We start from the raw sequence: 8,082 nt of genomic DNA on the forward strand, positions 1-8,082 counted from the left end.
CAAAGTTCAGGAGCTCTTCAACTTAAAATCATAGATATAGGAAGATGTTGTATGGGTGCCAATGAGACAACTCTCCACCCAAGTCACAATTAGTATCCCATTATAGGTCAAAGTACGGTTTTCAACACGGAACCCTGCCTCAAACCGACCAGCCAGCAATAAAGGGACCCAAAAATGACAAATGTAAAATCTGTACATATTTACCACATTTAAATCACACGAAGAGAATGACATGTCTAAAAAATATAAACACTTGAGTTTTTCAGTCTACCGGTTGTACGCTTTGTAATCACAAAATGTGTTATTCTACACAGCAATGTAAACAGAGTATTAATCGATTTTTGTACAATAAAACAAAATACTGCGACTTGTGTTCATATGATACATTCTACGTTTTTATATTGTCAGAAACAAACACAAAAAAAATGCTACATTGTAATGCTTAAGTTTGTCTAATTTTGTATTTTCTTTATCTGTTTATTTTATTTTATTTTCAAGATCAGATTTGCTGCACAAAAGAATGCGGAAATGAATGTGTTGACAAAATCGTAAGTTTGTGCTTATTCGATTTAACGTATCTAGACGTGTCTATGTGAGTCAAAATTTGTTCCTCTGAAAAAAAAAATTCCAGTGGTATTTATATCACAGGAAATATTTTCTGGGACAACTTTTTTTACAGGTGATTTCTATATAATTTGTTTCATCTATACAAAATAAGTTCCACACTTTACCTTTTGAAATAAGTTCTGGATTGGTAAAATTTGTTCCTTACCGAGTGAAATAAGTTCCGGGTTTGTGAGATGTGTTCCTTACCTTATTAAGTTCAATGTCGGAGAAACAAATGTTTTATGTTGATGGACAGACATGTAAGAATGGTAAATAGAACTATTTTGTGTCAACATGTTGAAGCGTTAATCTGTACATTCAAAAAAGGTCATAAAAGGGATTTTGACAAAATATGTGCTCTACATGTATGTTTCCTGTCAAGAAATCAAAAGAATTACCCGTGTTTATTGATTTTTCATGGAACATCGAAATAAGCTATATTGGTTACTCAGGATTAGAAGTTAGAATGCAAGTACCAGTGGCGGATTCAGAGGGGGGCGTAGAGACCCCCCCCCCCCTTTGCTCGGACTTTTTTTTTTGTTTTTTGTAAAATGATTGATCAGACTAGACTTCGTGAACTTTGCCATTTCCCGTTTACTCTTTATTTTATTTGTATGCGACAATTCTTTAATTATAAAGATATTTTTCGCTGGAATCTACTGATTATCAAAGTCATGTGTCTATGATTCGCTATGGTGGAGTTGACCAGTGCATCGAAAAAATCGTCGCTCAGTCATTTTAATATTCAAATTACAGTAACACATTGCTTTTGCTGAGGATGATAATCATGACACCTTCAAAGCGACACATGATTGAGCAAGAACGTATTGACTTCTATTTCATTATTCCATCAAACAGAAAGTAATACTCTATATATACAGACTATTACACTCTCAAAAAAGTTCCGCATCAATATTAAACACCTACGAAAACATGTTTAACCCCAAACGCCCCAGCCTATTTTAAAATAACATAGCTGAATAATGACCCCGAGTCAGTATAAGCTCTACATACATTTTAAGTCTAATGTACGAACAATTTGATTTGAGTAGACAAGTCTTAGATATTGGAGAGAAAAAAATTGATTCTGATTTTTGCCTCAAACAAAAGTTCTGGTCGTATTTGGATTGAAAACAAAAATCTTGTCCACATTTTTGCTATTAGAAACGAACATTTCCAACAGAATTATTAAGCATTCAATGAACATAAAGAATAATAAACAGCTGCGCCATGAGCGCATGATACGCCCGTCGTCGTGTGTGAAAGTTTTATGCAACAATCATAAATAGTTTCTGAGAAGGTTTTAAGCAATAACCATATATTGTTTTTAAGATACGGCGGAACATATTTCCCCTCCCCCTCCCATCTTTTTTTTTACAAAAAATCTAAATATCACTAAAATAAAATTTTGAATCAAAACCAAAAAGTATACAGATCTTTAGAGTAATATAACAAAGAAGTGTGTAAAGTTTTAAGCAATAATCATAAATTGTTTTTGAGATACGGCGCGACATGTAAAAGAAACCTCCCCTTTTTTTTGCAAAATACTCAATAACTCAAAAATAAAATTTTGAATCATCACCAAAAAGTATACAGATCTTAAGATTAATGTAACAAAGAAGTGTGTAAATTTTTAAGCAATTATAATAAATCGTTTTTGAGATACGGCGCGACATGTAAAAAAACCCTCCCCCTTTTTTATAAAATGCTCAATAACTCAAAAATGAAATTTTGAATCATCACCAAAAAGTATACAGATCTTAAGATTAATATAACTAAGAAGTGTGTAAAGTTTTAAGCAATAATCAAAAATCGTTTTTGATATACGATGCGACATGTGAAAAAAACAACCCCCTGTTTTAGTTACAAAGTGCTGTAAATCAAAAAGTTTTAATCTTATTTTCACCAAAAAGTATACAGATCATTTGACCATCATAAGAAAATAATAAGTTTCATGAAATTTGGATAAGTCGTTCTCAAGTTACGGTGCGACATGTTTACGCCGGAAAGACAGACGGACAGCCGGACAGACAGACGGACATACGGACAGACAGACGGACGGACGGACGGACAGACAGACAGACGGACAGACGGACGGACGGATGGACGGACACCGGACATTTGTATAACATAATATATAAAAACGTATAAAAACGTATAAAAACGGGCATATTTTATTTTGTGGCAAGAGTTTGCATGTCTGGCCGTCATATCTGTTTCGCCGAACTGATATATTGAATACTTTTTTCAAGACCAGACTGCAACCTGCCTGCTGGGTGTGGCCTTTATGTCTCAATTTGTCGGCCGTCAATCATAACTTCGTTGTCATTTCAGACTCATTATTAGCCTTTGGTTGATTTGTAAACCCTCACTTCCCTTAATTTTGTTGGGTGAAATATATCAACCAAACATTTGGATACAAATTGCTTGTTTGTCTTTTTTAACTCGTGACTGTCGTATTTAAATTTAATCATATAGCCCGGCGTATATCTTGTTTACAACACGAAATTTGTGAGGTTATGATAAACTTATTACTTGCAACAAACCGGCGAGAATTTTCCATGTCTTTTTTTTTACTGATAAGTCCCATGCACATTAAATTTATCAGAACATAGCTTTGGATCCATACTACTATAGTATCATTTAAATTAATGATAGACAATAATAGGGAGAATACAGCATCGAAAATATCCAACACTTACACTTTACAGCAACTACAAAATATACATGCCCCACGCCAGGAACCGAAAAAGTGCATATTATACACTTTATATTTTATGTTTTTAGCCCAAAAAGTTAAAAACTTCGCCCCTCCTTTACAAAATCCTGGATCCGCCCCTGAGTACGTAATATTTCGATAAATGACATCTTGTCACTGTATTAACGTTGATTAATTGTGATATTGGTCAATGCATCTTCATTTTATTTTAAGCTACAAATATTGACCATTGTGGGGCATTACTGAATATACTATTTTTTTAATGAAAAATCTTCTTTTTCACCGACAGAATAACACACCCGGAGGAAACGATATTAAATCCGGTAAGTATAATGGTAGCAAACAGATTTTTTTAGTATATCAAATATTAAAGATACTTTTAAAGTGTTTTTGAATCATATCCCGTCTGAAAGCTTACACTCGGGTAAAATTAATGTATCGGTACATGTACATGTATGTGATCGCCATTATATATTTGACACTGATTAGTTTGATATATCTATCTTTGTGTTATCATGGTTTACTTTTACTTTTCTTGTTATAAGGTAATCTGTGAATTATCTATTTGAAAAGTCAGATTTTAACAAACTGACAACGTAATGGAAAAACAGTAAAAGACGACGAAAAGGGATCAATAATTGGCTAAAAATAAATGATAAATTAAAACCAGAGAGTAGCAACACCCCCCCCCCCCAACCCCCCCTGGTAGTGATCTCGAGTGCCATAGAGTTGATCTATCATCATATGTCTAATATTTTTGTTTTTCGATTTTCTAAATACTATGATGTTTTAATTTGAATTCCATGTCGTCTTTGCATATGCTTTCATCTTCAGTATGTATTCTGCCTAAAGATCCAGGACCTTGCAGGGGGGTTTACGTTCGATATTACTATGACTCGAACGCAAAAACATGTTTAGAGTTTGAATATGGTGGTTGCCGAGGTAATGGAAATAGGTTCAATACGCAAGGAGAATGTCTTAGCACATGTACAAGGGGAGGTAATTGATGCATTTTTTTTTCAATATCTATCTCAGAAACGTTTTCTAAGAATAATATTAAATGTTGAAGTGAAGTGTAAAGATGGTTATATCACGTAACAAAATACATTCAATGTATTCCGTACTTTTATATTGAAATTATGATGCTAGATATTGGTGCTTTTTCTACACACGAGTCGGTACTGATAACTTTTTTACTGTGTGTATTTTTCAATTTGCTGGTTACGATTCCATTACTTGATTTATTAGTCAACGTGATAGGTTTCATCAAATATTGTTGCTACTGAAAACTCGATATGTGTTTTCATTTTTGAATTCACACTAACCATGCAACTTTACACATTACAAATAAAGTGACGCGCTAACCAGAGATATCACGAGATCACAGACACACGCAGCGATAACTAGACATAGTATCATGAGATCAAATACTCGTGACTTGTTAGCCAGATATATCGCGAGATCACAATCGGAAGTTACTTTTTATAAAAAAAAGATAACTCTTATCAAATTGCAATTGACACACATGTACGTGTAATATCATGATACAAAACCATGACAAAGAAAACTATGCGTTTACCAAAGAGACAACTCGAGTTTACCAGAAATACTAGTTGTTCGCAATAAGAATTTGCTGAGCAATATGAAAATTCATAGGATGAACACATTTAATAAATTTTGGAGTTGTTATGTTTTTAACCATTGATTTCAGATAACATAATCATTGGTTTATCTTTGTTAAGCATTGATTTTAAGTCTAATACTAAGTAAATGTTTTCTATCCAGCGACTTCAACCTCAAAGTGTCCAAGAGACATATTTCCGAATTGTTATGGGAAGTTGAATAGAAACTGCCAAGATGATTCATCATGTCGTGCAGGCAAAAAATGCTGTAAACTTGGCTGCTACTATGGTTGTGTTAGACCTGTAAAACAACACCTACGTCAACAAAAAGTAAACTCTGGACAACAACAGCACCAACAAATAACCTTTGGACGACAACAACAAAAAGAAACCTATGGACAACGACCAAAAGCAACCTATGGACGATAAACAAAAAGTAACCTATGGACAACAACCGAAAGCAACCTATGGATAACTATACAGCTGAATAAATATTAAACTATTATATAATCCGTTTAACTTTAATTTTAAATGGCCTTTTTGTCGGTGTAATTAGAGTTTCATATTAAGCTGCTTCCATCATAAATGGCCTTTTTGTCAGTGTAATGGGAGGTTCATATTAAGCTGTTTCCATCAGGACGGACATAAAACAAACATATAACATTGTACAAAGGGATATAACTATAATTGTTTTATGAATACAATACGATACACTGGCGCTGACCTATCAGCACACAGCCAATACAGCTAAAGTACATTTATTTGAAATGTATCAATCCAATTAAACTCAATCATTTACTAAATCTGGGTTAATTGCTACATTCTGTCTAATACTACAAGGCCAATCACTTAATGATAGTGAAATGTTTATGTTAACATACATGACATAACTGATGGACCTGCATGTACAGGTAACATATATTTAACAAGACGCGAGCAATAGAAGTACTGAACAAAAATAAAAAGACAAACACAGACTATATATATATATAGTATGGGAGAATCTAGATTTATACAAGTTACAATGTGTACAATATAGACTGTGTGTTTTAGAAAACCTACACATTGTTTTGCGGTTTTGCGATTTCTTTTCTATAAAAGTTGCACAGTTAACAAACATAATGCATATTATATTTTTTACTGTGACGATCCATTCACTTACACAGTTTTCTAAATCTATTTAATTCGAGCGTCAATTATGAGTTTTATGAAGACGAAACGCGCATCTGGCGTACACAATTTTCAGATTGATATCTATGATGAAATATATTAGTAAGAAAAGGAAGACGTGGTATGATTGCCAATGAAACAACTATTTATAAGACGCCAAAGACCACAGAAATCAACAACTATAGGTCACAGTATGACCTTCAACAATGAGCAGAGCCTTTATCACATAGTCAGCCTCGTGATGACAAATGGAAATCTATTCAAACTAGAAAACATATGGTCAAATCAATGTACAAGAAAATGAACGGGAAACAATTTTAAATTATATGTACATGTATGTAACACAATAACAAACGACAATCCCGGAATTACAGGCTCATGGCTATTGATAGGCACATACATACAGAATGTGGTAGGGTAAAACATGTTAGCGGGATTATCTCTCCTCAACCTGAGACAGTAGTGTATCAGTACTGCATAAGAACGAACTATAAAAATCAGCTAAAAAAGGCTTATAAACCTGCTGCATTTGTTTACACTTAAATCAGGAATCTGATGTTCAGTAGTTGTTGTTTGCTCATGTGGTTCATAAGGGGTTCTCGTTTCCCGTTTTTTATATACTGGTTTCCAGTTTGAATGGTTTAACACTCGTCGTTTTGGGGGCCTTTATAGCATGCTGTTCGGTGTCAGCGAAGGCTCTATGTTAAAGACCGTAGTTCTTTGACCTATTAAATGTGGTTTTTAAATTTTAAAGATGCTTTTTGTGTTTTATTTTGTTAAATATTTGTTTGCTATGAGATTGTGACGCAGTGATGACTGCTGTGACCATATTTTGACTATTTTACCTATTATGTTTGTTTTATTCACGCATCGTTGTAAATATAATGGAATTTGATGCGACTGTCATACAAGTGAGCGGCTTAGCGCTATAAAACCAGGTTCAATCAACCATATTTTACATTGGAATATGCCTGTACCAAGTCAGGAATATGACAGTTGTTGTCCATTCGTTTGATGTGTTTTATCGTTTTATTTTGCCATCTGATTAGGGACTTTTCGTTTTGAATTTTCCTCGGAGTTACGGTATTTTTGTGATTGAACTTTTTACTTTTATAAATTGTGACTTGGACGAAGAGCTGTTTCATTGATACACTTACTACATCTTATATCTAAATAAAAATGTTTCTTTTCAATGAGTAAGCTTTAAATGTCCTTGCAAAATTTTCGGTTGACCTCTTCTATACTTTAAACGAGAAGACCTCATTTTGTGTGTAGCTTCCCTTCCTTCCACAATAAACTAATCATCATGCCTCTGTGTCCTGTAGGTACCATGCATGCATAGTTGCATTTGTAATTCATTCTTATGATTATTCAGTTTTGGTAATTTTGGAGAAATACGAAAATAAAGGCGTCCGGATATTGTTTCCGTCATTAGACCGACTTTTAATTCAGACATGACTACCGGTTTTAGGTGGCACGGTAGTATTTCCTGGCCCATAGGGATAATGATAGCCTTTTTAGAATTTTCACCACTTTCTAACACTGCAAAAAATTCTACATTCACAGTTAACTGAAGTACTTTCATTTTACTATTTTGAAATGAATTTGAATATGTATCATGACCGTTTACTTTTTTTGCTATATTTAAATACCTAAGGCCACTAGTGTTTTTAGGTCTTTTATGGTGCAGTGAATACAAAATTAAAAAAAATTCTCAAAAATTCATTTTCATCTGTATGTAAAATTATTTCATATTTTTCTACACCTGATTCATCCCTCAGTTTGGGAAAGTATGTTCAGTTGATACTGTATTTTTTGTCCAATCACACTGTTTAGATACATTAACCTAAGTAGGGTACACAAAAGAGCAACCTAAATTCTGGAATGCAAATACTACCGTGCCACCTTAACCAAGACATAACAAACCTGAAACCAGTCATGACACCTATGATGCATAGACTTCTT

The 8,082-nt window shown here is 33.6% G+C and overlaps 1 long non-coding RNA gene across 1 annotated transcript; it reads left to right on the forward strand.

Moving 5' to 3' along the window:
* The first annotated feature begins 499 nt into the window (after nt 1-499).
* Nucleotides 500-5,241, forward strand: LOC143046600 (uncharacterized). Its single transcript, XR_012969176.1, has 3 exons — nt 500-548; nt 3,615-3,648; nt 5,111-5,241. It is a non-coding gene; the product is annotated as an uncharacterized LOC143046600 (long non-coding RNA).
* The last annotated feature ends 2,841 nt before the right edge of the window (nt 5,242-8,082 follow it).

This window comes from Mytilus galloprovincialis, chromosome 9 (genome assembly GCF_965363235.1).
Source record: "Mytilus galloprovincialis chromosome 9, xbMytGall1.hap1.1, whole genome shotgun sequence".
Taxonomy (NCBI): domain Eukaryota; kingdom Metazoa; phylum Mollusca; class Bivalvia; order Mytilida; family Mytilidae; genus Mytilus; species Mytilus galloprovincialis.